The sequence below is a fragment of the Lytechinus pictus genome, chromosome 15 (genome assembly GCF_037042905.1).
Source record: "Lytechinus pictus isolate F3 Inbred chromosome 15, Lp3.0, whole genome shotgun sequence".
Classification (NCBI taxonomy): Eukaryota; Metazoa; Echinodermata; class Echinoidea; order Temnopleuroida; family Toxopneustidae; genus Lytechinus; species Lytechinus pictus.
Window position 1 is genome coordinate 31,267,891 of NC_087259.1, and position 12,959 is coordinate 31,280,849.

Genomic DNA, 12,959 nt, shown 5'->3' on the forward strand with positions numbered 1-12,959 from the left:
AGAAAGTTTGAGAAAAATCAGACAAATAATGAGAAAGTTTTGAGCATTTGAATATTGCAATCACTAATGCTATGGAGATCCTCCTATTGGCAATGTGACAAGGATGTGTGATGTCACATGTGAACAATTTTCCCTTTGATGAACTACAAAATACACCCAAAGTGTATCTTTTTGCTTTTTCTTATGGTGATCCAAACTCTTCATCCATGATGTATTCATTAAAAATCTGTATTACATGCTCTCCTAGAGAAAAAACACATGATCTACTGATAGATAAAGAGGCAGTTTAATTGAAATATATACTTAAGTAATGGGGAGAGTTGTTCACAAGTGACACCACACATCTTTGTCGCATTGCCAATGGGAGGATCTCCATAGCATTAGTGATTGCAATATTCAAATGCTCATAACATTCTCATTATTTGTCTGCTTTTTTCTTCTTCAAATTTTCGTTTATCTGTTTCTTTGATTTTTCTGTTTTCACACGAGCTATCTTGTTCCAAAGGTTTCATTCATAAGCAGGGCCCGCTGGGAGAAGAGCTTTTGGAAATGAAGTTGCTACACTGGGTAGAATATGACATTATTATTATTATTATGAGTAATACCGATTGGAATACCAAGATACTTTTCTTTTTCAGTTTTTTACACTTGATGATTGCCAGATACTTTTTGATATCCAGCATAGTTCATCTTCAACTTTAAAAATGTTGTTAATGTTAAGTGTTCACTTAATTCCTTGGGACCTTGTATGTCTGAACAATTAAATGACTTTTACCTGTTGTATGGCAATATTTTGTCTTTGTTGCATGGTTTGCTGTGGAGTAGAGTATGATGTTGTAGCTCCTGCTAACCCATCACTGCTCACCATAGATTGACCATAGACAGTAGTAGGGGTACCTACTACACCAGCCTGGGCACCAAATAATGATTGGTTCTGCTGTATCTGATCTGATATCAACAAAGTAAAAATAACCGCCATTTGCAAGGGTATCCTCACTATCAAGACTATGCTTTGGTACATGCACATCAATTCCAAAGAAGATGCTAATAATATCAAAATTAACTCTAAGAAACATCTTAATATCATAAAGAAATTGAAGCTAGACAATAATAATATCCATACAGAAATGAGAATGTTACCAGTAATATTGGAAATTTCTTTAGCACATCAAATACATAACATATATTTTGGATTCCTATTTAAAGATAAGGTGGCCAACTACAAGTATTAGAAGTCTTAAAAAGAACTTACTTAGCCCAGCACTTGCAGCACTAACATGACTCCATGGAGGGTCTTTTCGGGTGTACTGAGACATCTTACCCTCTGATTCTTAACAAGTTTCCTAAGAATTGAACAGGGAGAAAAAACATGAAATTTTCATTATTGTACTGTCATTTTTTTTGTGGGGGGGGGGGGCTGTTGGTTAATAAACAATTCCATGACAAAGTCTGATAATTTGAGCAATATCAAATCATTTTATACCAATGGATAATCCAATAAGTTATTGAATCATTCATAACAAACTTATTCATGATTTGGGGGGTCCTTTTCATGATTTGAAAGAATTTTTTTTTTATCAGCCTGAATCAAGATGGAAGTTGCCAGTTAGGTCTATGAGCTATTGCTTTAGGATATCCGTTCAAATTATCATCAGCGTCGCGCCGCAGGGTTCCGGGGCAATCCTCCTTGATGCTGATTGCGCGCTATGCAGCTTACGCGTATCACAAAAGTGGTGCAGGATCCTGCGGGAAGACAATTTTATCTTCTCAGACGTGCTTCAGCGTCGCGCCATTTAAGCAAACTCCCATCATTTTTTGTTTTAGAGATAATCATACACACAATGAAAAGTGTGTAAAATTGTGCCGTGTAATGTCAGTTACCGTGAAAATGCCCATCATGAGAATTTGTTCCAAAGAGGTCATTTCTTTAAACATTCGCAGATCGGTACTACAGTGCATCTAAAAAATATACACTTTTGAAATGGCTGCCAAATAAAGATATGTCACTTTGGGGAAAAGATATGTCAGTTTTAGAGAGCCAAATCCTTTGGAACTTGCAAAGTTAAGGGCATTGTGATAAATTAATGACCAAATGTGACCAGATTTGGTTGTTTAAGCAAATTTCATAAATTAGTAAATTGGACTTTAATGCATGAGTGAACACAAATTTTACTTTTTTGGCAGCATTTGAATTTTATCATGTGTATCTCAGCAATGTGTTCATGAGAGTCGGGAAATAGGGGGTGAGATAGGACTTAAGTGGGAGAAAAAGGTTGATGGAATAAGGGTCAAAAGAACATTTAGCCCCCTCCCCCTCCCTCTCTCCCGCCCTCCCCTCCTGTTGAGAGACTGATTGCTATTGTCATGTACACGTGAAGTCCAGAGCAGAATGTTGATTTAATGATGAATTCTGAATTGGGGCATCAACTTTTTCCTATCAATCATTTAATCAACAATTTATCAATAAATCAACTCATTCAATGTGCAATGTGATCAATCAAACATTCATGTTTTTTCAATAAATTATTTCATAAATCATCATTTAGTCAATTTCTTGGTAATCATTCAATGAAAAAGAAATTACCATCAGCCACCGGTCACTTGGCAGTTAAGTTTTGAATAGGCTACAATCCAGGAAGTGAGAGAGAGAGAGAGAGGGATGGGGAGAGAGGGAGCCTGGGAAATAGAGGTGGAGGGGGGGGGGGGTACATATGACTTTTAATTTGTAAAAGGACAAAAAGAAGAATACTGCCCTTTTGACCAAGTCTTACATATCTCCCCCTCTTGGTTGTAACAGGTACCATCACATTACTCTGACTCACAAACACACCTCTGAGGTCCACAAGATGAATATGCTACACTAAAATTACAATTCCTGTTCACTCATGCAATAAATTTCAATTTAGTAATTCATGAAATGTGCCTAAGAAACCAAAACTTATCTCATTCATTAATGTAGCATAACACCGTTAGCATTGCAAGTTCCAAAGGACTAACCCAATAAAAAACTGTACATAGGCTAATTCCTGGCCGAGCTTAGTCTCTCAGGAGGAGAGAAGGGGGGGGGGTGGTAGAGATGAAATAAAAAACTGTACTTAGGCTAATTCCTGCCCAGCCTGGCCGAGCTTAGTCTCTCAGGAGGAGAGAAGGGGGGGGGGGGGGTAGAGATGAAGGGAGGGGTTGCCAAATGTTCTGTTGACCTTTATCCCATCAACGTACTTCACCTACTTAAAGGAGAATGAAACTCTTGGAGCAAGTAAGCTTTTGTGAAAGCAGAAAAATCAAAAAATAAGATCAACAAAAGTTTGAGTAAAATAGGACTAGCAATAAAAGAGTTATGAGCATTTGAATGTCGAGATCACTAATGCTATGAAGATCCTCCCATTGGCAATGCGACCAAGATCTGTGATGTCACACACGTACAACTCTCCCATTTGGACACTGAAAATATACCCCAAAACATTTCTTTTTGCTCATTCTAATCATATGACAAACGATTCATCAATGATATAATGTTGTGTAACATCTGTACTTGTCATCTCATAAAGAGAACACCTCACCTTGTGATAGACTCTATAAAAGTGAGAATATAAGTGAAATAAGTACTAAAGTAATGAGGGAGTTGTACGTGTGTGATATCACAGATCTTGGTCGCATTGCCGATAGGAGGATCTACATGGCACTAGTGATCTCAATATTCAAATGCTCATTACTTTCTTATTATTCATTCAATCTTCCTCAAACTTTCAACAATGTGTTCCTTTGATTTTTCTCTTTGATATGGATTCAGCTGGTTTCAAGGGTTTCATTCTCCTTTAAGTCCTTCCTTACCCCCTATTCTCCTGACTCTCATGAACACATTGCTGAGATCCACATGATAAAGTAAAAATGCTGCACAAAATTGCAGTTTATGAACCAGGGGTGTGAGAGGTCACAAATAAAAAGATCTGAAAAAAGCTGAAGAGTGTTGAAAAAGTCTAAAATAGAAAGAGCTCCCATACTTTTTGTACAGAGGAAGGCCAAAAATAAGCTGAAATTAAGCTGAAAATGAAAAAAAAAATCAATCTGAAATCTGATAAAAATCTGAACTCTCACACCCCTGATGAACACTCATGCATTTAATAACGCATGAAATCTTCTCAAACAATAAACTAATCACAATTGATCATTAATTCATCACAAAACCCTCAACTTTGCAAGTTCCCCCCCCCCCAAAAAAAAAAAAAAACCTGAAAGAAATTGGAAGGCTAATTCCGGCCCAGCCTAATTTCCAAACCCTTTGTTTCAGTGGGCAGTGCTCGCTCGAGCATGAATAGTTTTCCAACTTTTGGGTGTTATTTGAAAGTTGACTTTATTGGCTTTCCATACATATAAGTCTTTCTCCCAAAGTAATATATTTTTTATTTGGCAGCCATTTCAAAAGTGTATAGTTTTTTTTGGATGCACTGTATATGGAAAGCCAAAAACCCATACATATATTGGAATGGCTAAGGATTTAAAAGACATGTGAATATAAATATGCAGTGGGTTTGTCTGGCTTTGAACTCTTCCAAAACAAAACTAAATATGTTTTGAATAGATTTGACTTCAGACTATATTTGACAACATGCATAATTAGTATAAAAAAAGGGGGAATAAACCATGGACAGAGGTCTAATGATTTTATCTTTAAATTTAGAGTATTTATCTTAATGCAAGACAAACTTCATCCATTGAATTTTTATAATGAATAACAGCAGGTGTGCTCATGTGTGTACAATTGTATAGATTTCTATTATTCATTATGGTTTACATATTCTATGATATTCCATTAAAGTACCACAATTCTATTTCAGTGTCACATCTATTGAATAAATATGCATCTTAAAATATCAAATCAATAATCATAAATTTCAGGTATGATTGATTCATTCATCATTTGTGCAGATATTTCATGTTTTCGCCGGCTATCCTGATGCTTGTTACTGAACCCATCTCATTTTCTTCGGTAAAATGACACAGGTTTTATATTTTTTTATGATGTACGCCATTTTAGAGATAAAATTGGAAGTGTATGCACGTGCACCGCCACTGACTGTCTTGGCCACTGCTATCTTGTTGAATCTATGTAGAACTCTAGCTCTAGATCTATAGCCTTTACTTTAATGGCTCGGCTTACCTACTGTAGCATATGCAGATAGATGAGGTGTGGACATTACAAGCAGTTTTGATTATGTTGACTCAAATGATTTTTATTGCCCAGCTGCCATTACCAAGTTTAATAAATTAGATCTATAATCTAGATCTACTTTAGGCGAGAGTCTAGACTCTAAATTTTATTGTTGAAATAAATGTCACTTTGTATTTAGCCTTATTGAGTCAGGTTTTCATTTGATTTTGAAATTGAATCATGAATAGATCTAGGTCTAACTAAGTAAAATCCATCTAGATCTACTATAGACTGAGTCTTAAGCCCTTGGGGATTATGAATTTTGACAAAACGCTCATCAATCAACAATAAATCTAGAATTTATTTACTTAACCCTAGCTAGACTCTATTTGTACTTTTTGAATCTCTAACTTCTAACCAGCTCCAATATGACATACATGTACAGTGCAGTGCCGAGCTCCGTTTTACCTATAGATTTTACATTCTATACAAAACTTGCATCATTATACCAAATGAGAGTGAGTTTACGTCCAGTAGACCCCTACTTAAAGTAAACAAAAAACAACACACTGACTGACACAGTGACAGCCATGAAAGAAGCAAATTAACATTCATATCGATATATGATTAGGGCAGTTTGCAGCTTGCATATAAGAGACAGTGGGGGTAAATAAGGCCACCTTTTTCATATTTCTGTTCAAATTTTTGTAATAAAAAGCAGTGGATACATGGGTTGGTGTCCAATACTACATCTACACAAGACCTACATTATCCATTAGAAATACTAAAACTAATCAGTCTAATTTGCATAATAATGAGCATTATATAATATTGTCGGATGGCCTTATTTGCCCCACCGAAGTGGGGCAAATAAGGCCCTTGAACAATGTTTTTTTTGTTGCCATATTCAGAGTTAGAATAGTATGGTTGGTTTTATATAATGACCAAACAGTTACTAGTTACAGATACAGTATTAATATTCAGTTATGGAACAATAGGCCCCTCCAATTAAGTATTAATTGATCAATCCTACATATCTATACAAATCACTCTCCTATTGGTTGTCTGCTGCCACAATATTGTGTCTCTACATATTTTCTTGGCAGTGGACACATATAAATTCAAATGTGGAGATGTCTACAACTGAGGATGGGTCAACCCCACTGCATTTCACTGCCATGCAGTACCATTTAGGACAATGTTACAAAGTATTGATCAGAATTAGTTGTGTCATCAATTTTGCCACAAGCATCACATTTTTCTATCCCATCCTGCGTTCTCTGACTGCTTTAATAAACTGCATTTTCATTGCCTCTGCAGTATATTTCAAATAGTTCTGTTTATCAAGTTTGTAAGTACGCATTGTGATGTTTTATGTATACATGCTATAAGTGCGATGTAGAAAAGATGGTTGTTCTGAGAATAGAAAGAAAACCACAAAAATCAATAAAAACGTGCTTTGGTTCATTTAGTTTTACATAAATTGGTCTGAAGGAATATCAATTTACCTAAATAAGGTATTCTAGCAAAGATACACACAATAATAAATGTAACCATATTAGGGCTGTTATCGATAAAATCTTTATCATGAGTCTTCTGCCACTTACATGTAGCGATATCGATAACGTTTCTCTTGTTGTCGATAATACACGCTATTATGTAGGGATACAGTGATCTTCCGCAATTTCACAGAATTCACGGAAACAGCCTTTTGAAAGTGGCTTTTCAAACGGAAAATCATGGAAAACATATTTTTCCTCAAACTGCACAGAACAGCAATAGAAATTACTCCTAAATCTCAACAAAACACCATAGTACCTACTCGCCACAAAACATGATATCACCCCCACTTCAGTATAATCAATTTTAGCGAAGTACCAACGAGTGTAAGTGTAGAAGACAGCACACGGCCGTGTGTTGCTGTCCTCTACGTTCAAAGATCTACAGCATGATATAAAAATGGCGGATAGGCGAAAGACATTGGCTACTCAGAACGATGCTAAAAAAGCCCCCAAATTATCGATAAAACTTCATCCAACCCTAAAATAATGCAAATAACATGAAAGGTTAGGATGTATTTATGCTAAATATGTTTGTTAAAAGATGTTATGTAATCATTTACATCCGATGAATGCGGATTTTAAAGTGTTCTTGGTACAGTGCCAGTGGCAGATACAAATTTTTACCAACACAAGTATGTGACATCGCTAAAATGGATAAAAAATGCGTATTGATTAAGTTCTTTTGTCGAATGATATCAATGTCGGTAAGATATTTTTAGTGTGATATCGACAGAGAATTTTCTTAACGATAACAGCCCTAAACCTTATACTGAATATTACATTTTTATCAGGGGGGCCTTATTTGCCCCATCACGCATTTTGAGTTCATAGGGACCCAGTCAGAAATGAAGGGGGAAGTTGGTGAAATTTACTATAGAACTGAAATGCTAAATAGTGCATTTCACAAGTAAATGAGGATTTTAATTTAAAGGACAAGTCCACCCCAACCATCAGTTGATTTGAGAAAAATCCAACAAGCATAACACTGAAAATTTCATCAAAATCAGATGTAAAATAAGAAAGTTATGGCATTTCACAAGGTTCGCTTAATTTCATGAAACACTGCACATCCTGGTCGGTATGCAAATGAGGAGACTGATGACGTCATCTACTCACTATTTCTTTTGTATTTCATTATATGACATATGAAATATTCTAATTTTTTCCTCATTGCATTGTCAAGTGAAACAAAGCTCAATTCCTCCCTGAACATGTGGAATTAGCATTGTTTTAATACTATATGGTTTAGTCATGTTGATCCTTAATTGTCAAATCTGTAAAAAATAAAATATTGTATAATTCAAACAATAAAAAAGCAAAAGAAATAGTGAGTAATGGACATCATCGATATAACATAACTGTTTTGTGTAAAATAAGCTATTGAACTTTAAAATGTCATAACTTTCTTATTGTACATCCTATGTTGATGAAATTTGTAGCATTTTGATAGTTGGATTTTTCTCTATTTATTCAAATCACTTTTTTGGGGTGGACTTGACCTTTAAGTAAATGCACATAATTGGGTAGGTACAGTACTCTCCTCTAAAAAGTGGAGATGCTGCTTTCAAAATGGCAATCAATTCATAGGTAATGTTGCATTTGTGCTACTTGTGGCCATGTGCTTTGGGCTATGATACATTGTCTTTGCTCATGATCTTTGCTATAAAAGGAACTGTCTCAAATACACATGAATCCCTTTACAATGGCATTCTTGAGTAGTTAGATAAAAACTAAACAAGTGGCCTTATCTACCCCACTCTCCCCTATATATTGAATGCAAACATAAATAACATTGACCAAAGACAGAACAACAAAAAGTGAACTTGTGAAGAACTAATGATATTCCAATGAGTTAAATGGTCAGAAAGTTATGAAAAGAATGATAGAATTTCTATTTTGTACATTGCTTTTTTTTCAAAGGAACTTTGTTTTTGGTCAAGTAAAAAGAGAAGATAGTTAATGTATTGTAAATATGAAAGAATGAATGAAATGTGGGTTAGGATTTAACCCGGGGATTAACTTTAATAACTTTTAAAAGGGATATCCTTGGTGTTACATACAGTAAATTAACCTAATAATGTTAATTAGGCCAATGTGATCCATTGTCGGATTTCAGTTAAGGCCAGTGGTTCATCGTTGGGCCTTAATTAAGGCTAATATGATCCATCTTAGGGTCTTAGCTAAGACCAATTCTTTACTTGTTATTTGACAAAAACTAAAATAACAAATGAATACATGCTTTTGAGGAATGATTACAAAGAGGAAATAAAGTTGAATAAGATCAGCGACCGATCGCATGCGATGTTTTGAAATCGGCCGTGAATAATACGTGTAAGGAAAAAGATACTGGCCCAAAATCACCAATTTTGAGGATGACCGGAGGATGGACACGGAGTGAAATACGGGTGTAAAGTAAGATATTAAGTCATTCATATCCCTTTTTATATTTTTTTTCTTTAATTTTTACGATAACCATGATTGCCATCCCACCTTTTATGACTCGGAATATCCGATCTAGTTCACTGTCCCGATGTTCGGGTAGGTGGAGCGTAGTGTAGCGGTAGTGAAGTAGAGTGGAGCCCACTCACACTAGTACGAGGTTAGTATATATATATACTAACCTCGTACACCGAACCGTGTTTGACCCTTGATTTCGAAGTAGTCGGCAAACATCGCTTCATTGCTGAAGTAATATTTGCCAAAACTCCTTCTCGCTACTCACCGGGGCTCTTTCCGGTAAGTAGCAATACATTAAAAAATTAAAAATGTAATTTGAATATAATAATCGGTCAAAAAGAGCAAATTTCGCTTACCTCGGCCTGGAAAGTAACTTCGCTTGTCTCTTCTACGGAAATACAAGGCCCGTTGGTGGCGCTAATAAATTTCACAACCTTGATTCAGCTCCTCGGTAATTTTATAACTGTGTCTAAATTCTTTGAATGCGCAATTCTTATGATTAATCTACTAATTATGGGCACCAATAAATGAAATACCTTCAAACATGTCAAAAACATCATTCAAGATTATTATTGGCGATGATAACACTTTTCTGCAATTAATTTAAAACGATGACTAATAAAGAAAAATTGAAAAAAATATACGTGCCTGGAACGAAACCAGCAGTACAGGCTTTAACGAACATCAATAATACGGTATACCAAAGTCTTTACAATGAAAAGATTGGACACTTCACAGACTTTGCGTAATGACCTGCGTCAATTTGCGTGTAAAATAGTGTAGGTGCCTAGTCTTTCCCTTGTCGTGTCTTTGATATGAATATAAATCGCGCGCCCTCATTAGACGAAAATTGATATCGGCGCTGACCAAATTTTATCTCCGTAAAAAATCTTCACTAAAGATCAAGAAAATATACATATTTTTTAGAAGAAACTTCAAGGAGAAGTCACGGAAGGATCTAAATGATTGGGTAAGTGTCATAGCAGAATGTGAAATCCCTAATTATGTGTGATGTTTTATGTGGGCGAAAGCCCAGTAGTATATGGATGTGTCATGTGTGTCGCGTTATTATGAATGATATTCCTTCGCACGCGAGATGATATTATGAGCCCATGGGTGAGTGGAGCCTGCACGAACATCGCCTGAGGTAATACCCATTAGGCAGTAGAGGCGCACGGCCAATATGGGAGACTCTCTCCAATAGGGGAGACAATCTCCCACATTGGAGACTTGCTTTGCAAAAGGACAAAAGAAACAACACCAACAAAAGCATGATTTTTTCAACCCAAAATTTTGTCTCACTGAGGTCAGAAGCCCATTTGTTTTGTGTGTGATTGACAACAAAAATCCTTATCAAAACAAAAGTAGACGGTGAAAAGGGGTAATTTTTCATGAGGAATCTCCTTATCACATTTTTATTTGCCGCCAAGGTAATCCTTTTGCAGCAAATGTAAACAAAGGAAATTGGTCTCCAAAACTGGAGACTGTCTCTGAAATTGGATACCCAAATTCTTTACAAAAGTCTCTGAGTCTGATATTATTGGAGATAATCTCCCACATTGGAGACAGTCTCCAATAATATTGGCTGTGCGCCTCTACTGTTAGGCCTATGCATTATATACTGAGTGCCCCCCCCCCCGGGATTGCCTTCGCCAGGGTGTAAAATGGAAACGAGTTCCTCGAGGCCGGGGCAACATGCAACAGCCGCATAATAATCAACACTTTAATTGTGGGCATCAACGGAAAGACAAGAAGATAAACAATGTCACTTACACCAAAAACAGTACGTGGGACTAAATCTAGATCTAGGACATAACAAAAGTCGAATTTTTAGACTTGCTATTGCGACCTCATTATACAAGAACGACTATAGAACTACCTTCAAAGAGAACTGTACCGTACTCAGAAGTATAAATTAAAACAGAATCCATGAACTGCATACTTACCACAACAACAGAAAGGTTTCAATAGTGGGTAATCGTAATCGTACGGAGCTGTCGCTGAACATAAATCGTGCATGCAGTGCATTGCGCGAGCAGCCGGCCGCACCGGCCGGCCGGCCGGCCGGCTTAGCCATCACCGTTCTATCCTAGTCTACAGGCACAGACCCATGTTTTTCGCTTAAAGTGCATAATGTAGAGTCTGAAGTAGTGACACTAGATTTACTATGTACTGTGGCTGGCTCTACTTTAACCCATATTTTGACACAGACAGAGTCTTAGGCATCCAGTCTTTACTCTAGACCTGTTATGGTTAAAGTGACAATTAACTATGAGTCTGTTCTTGCAGACTAGTTCTAGGTAATTGGTTTTTCTGTTTATACCAGCTTGGCGTTTACCAGCAAAAGGCTGTCCTGCCGAGTTCCTATAGTTACCTAATTATATAGAAGAGACCGTACCGTGCGAGGAAAAATACATTACTTTTGATAGAAAAGAAATACATATCTAAGTAAAATATATCAAGCTCAATATGAACTAGGAAATTCAATTAAAGTACTAACTTCAATTTAAAATATCATTAAGATAATTTTGATTGTTTAGAGAAGTATAATTATTTCAGTTAGCCAGTGTAATCGGGAGCTCTCAGATGATGAGGTCAATGTGCTGAAAAAACGTGCAAATTTACCCATTTCCAAAAAGAAATAATAATGAATTGAAAAGAAATGCCTATGGCCCTGGGCAACACCCCTGGTATTCTGAAAGATGTGAAAATGTAATCAAAGTGGCCTTCCTTTTGAAGTGAAACCCCCTTTTTGCTTTTGAAACTTCTCAGGACCAATGTGAACTCAATTTTGTAGTGAAACCCCCTTTTTTTGGCTTTTCAAAGTTACATATCAGCACCCCCAGTCAAACAAAATCATCCCAGGGCAGTGGAGATGCCAATGATTTCTGCTGGAAATTGAGATTAAAAAAATATTTCGTAGATAACAAAAGAATAATGATTATGGTATCATTATAGGAAAAAGCAGTATTCATTCAGAACGAACAGAAATAAATCTCGAGAGAAATATATATTTTACGAAAACATTACCTGGCATTTTTTATAACAACCATGCGCGGATCCAGAGTTGAAATTCTACGGGGTGCTACTTAGGATCCATAATCTTTAAAAAGGGGTATAAAAGGTTGTCAGTGTGCCCAAAAAACAACAACCTATATTTAAGGTCAATTCGTCTGTCTTTTTTTCTACTTAAAAAAAAATCCTACGTGGGGCTGGCACCCTCTTAGCCCCCCCCCCCCCCTGGATCCGCGCCTGACAACTACTATCAACGCTAAATAACATGTCTACAAAATAATCTGATGCCAACCAATCGAAATAATATGCGATAATTTCATTATCAAACAAACAAAATTGTGATAAGAAAACACAATATTTCTCAATTCTCAAAAACCTAGGTTACCAAGTAAGTATTAAGAGAGCAACAGGACCATACAAGTGCAACTCTTGTTTTATATTCCATGGAGGTGAGAGGGCTTGAGTTGATTACAGTGGTAACCTAATCAGAACACACTTGAAGCAGTGGTGAATTATCACCTAAGTGGGGGGGGGGTAGAAAAAGATATGCTTTCATTACATTATGAAAAAGGAGTACTTCCAGAATTGACAAAAAAACATGACAAATTTAATATCTACAATGTGAATGTTATTGAGACGATACAGATTTTTGTCACATTGCCTCTTGTGCAATATTAAAATGGCAATGGTTTTGGTATTTTTTAATTTTTTTTTTATAGCATATTAATTGAGCAAGCGTAAGCGTAAGAGGATCTTAGGGTTGCTGAATCGTAGCT

At 36.2% G+C, this 12,959-nt stretch overlaps 1 long non-coding RNA gene across 1 annotated transcript; it reads right to left on the reverse strand.

The window, feature by feature from the left end:
• Positions 1 to 774: 774 nt before the first annotated feature.
• On the reverse strand, positions 775 to 11,184 carry LOC129277667 (uncharacterized). The gene is made up of 3 exons (XR_010295961.1): positions 11,115 to 11,184; positions 1,253 to 1,343; positions 775 to 948 (listed from the first exon to the last, which is right to left on the reverse strand). It is a non-coding gene; the product is annotated as an uncharacterized LOC129277667 (long non-coding RNA).
• Positions 11,185 to 12,959: the final 1,775 nt, after the last annotated feature.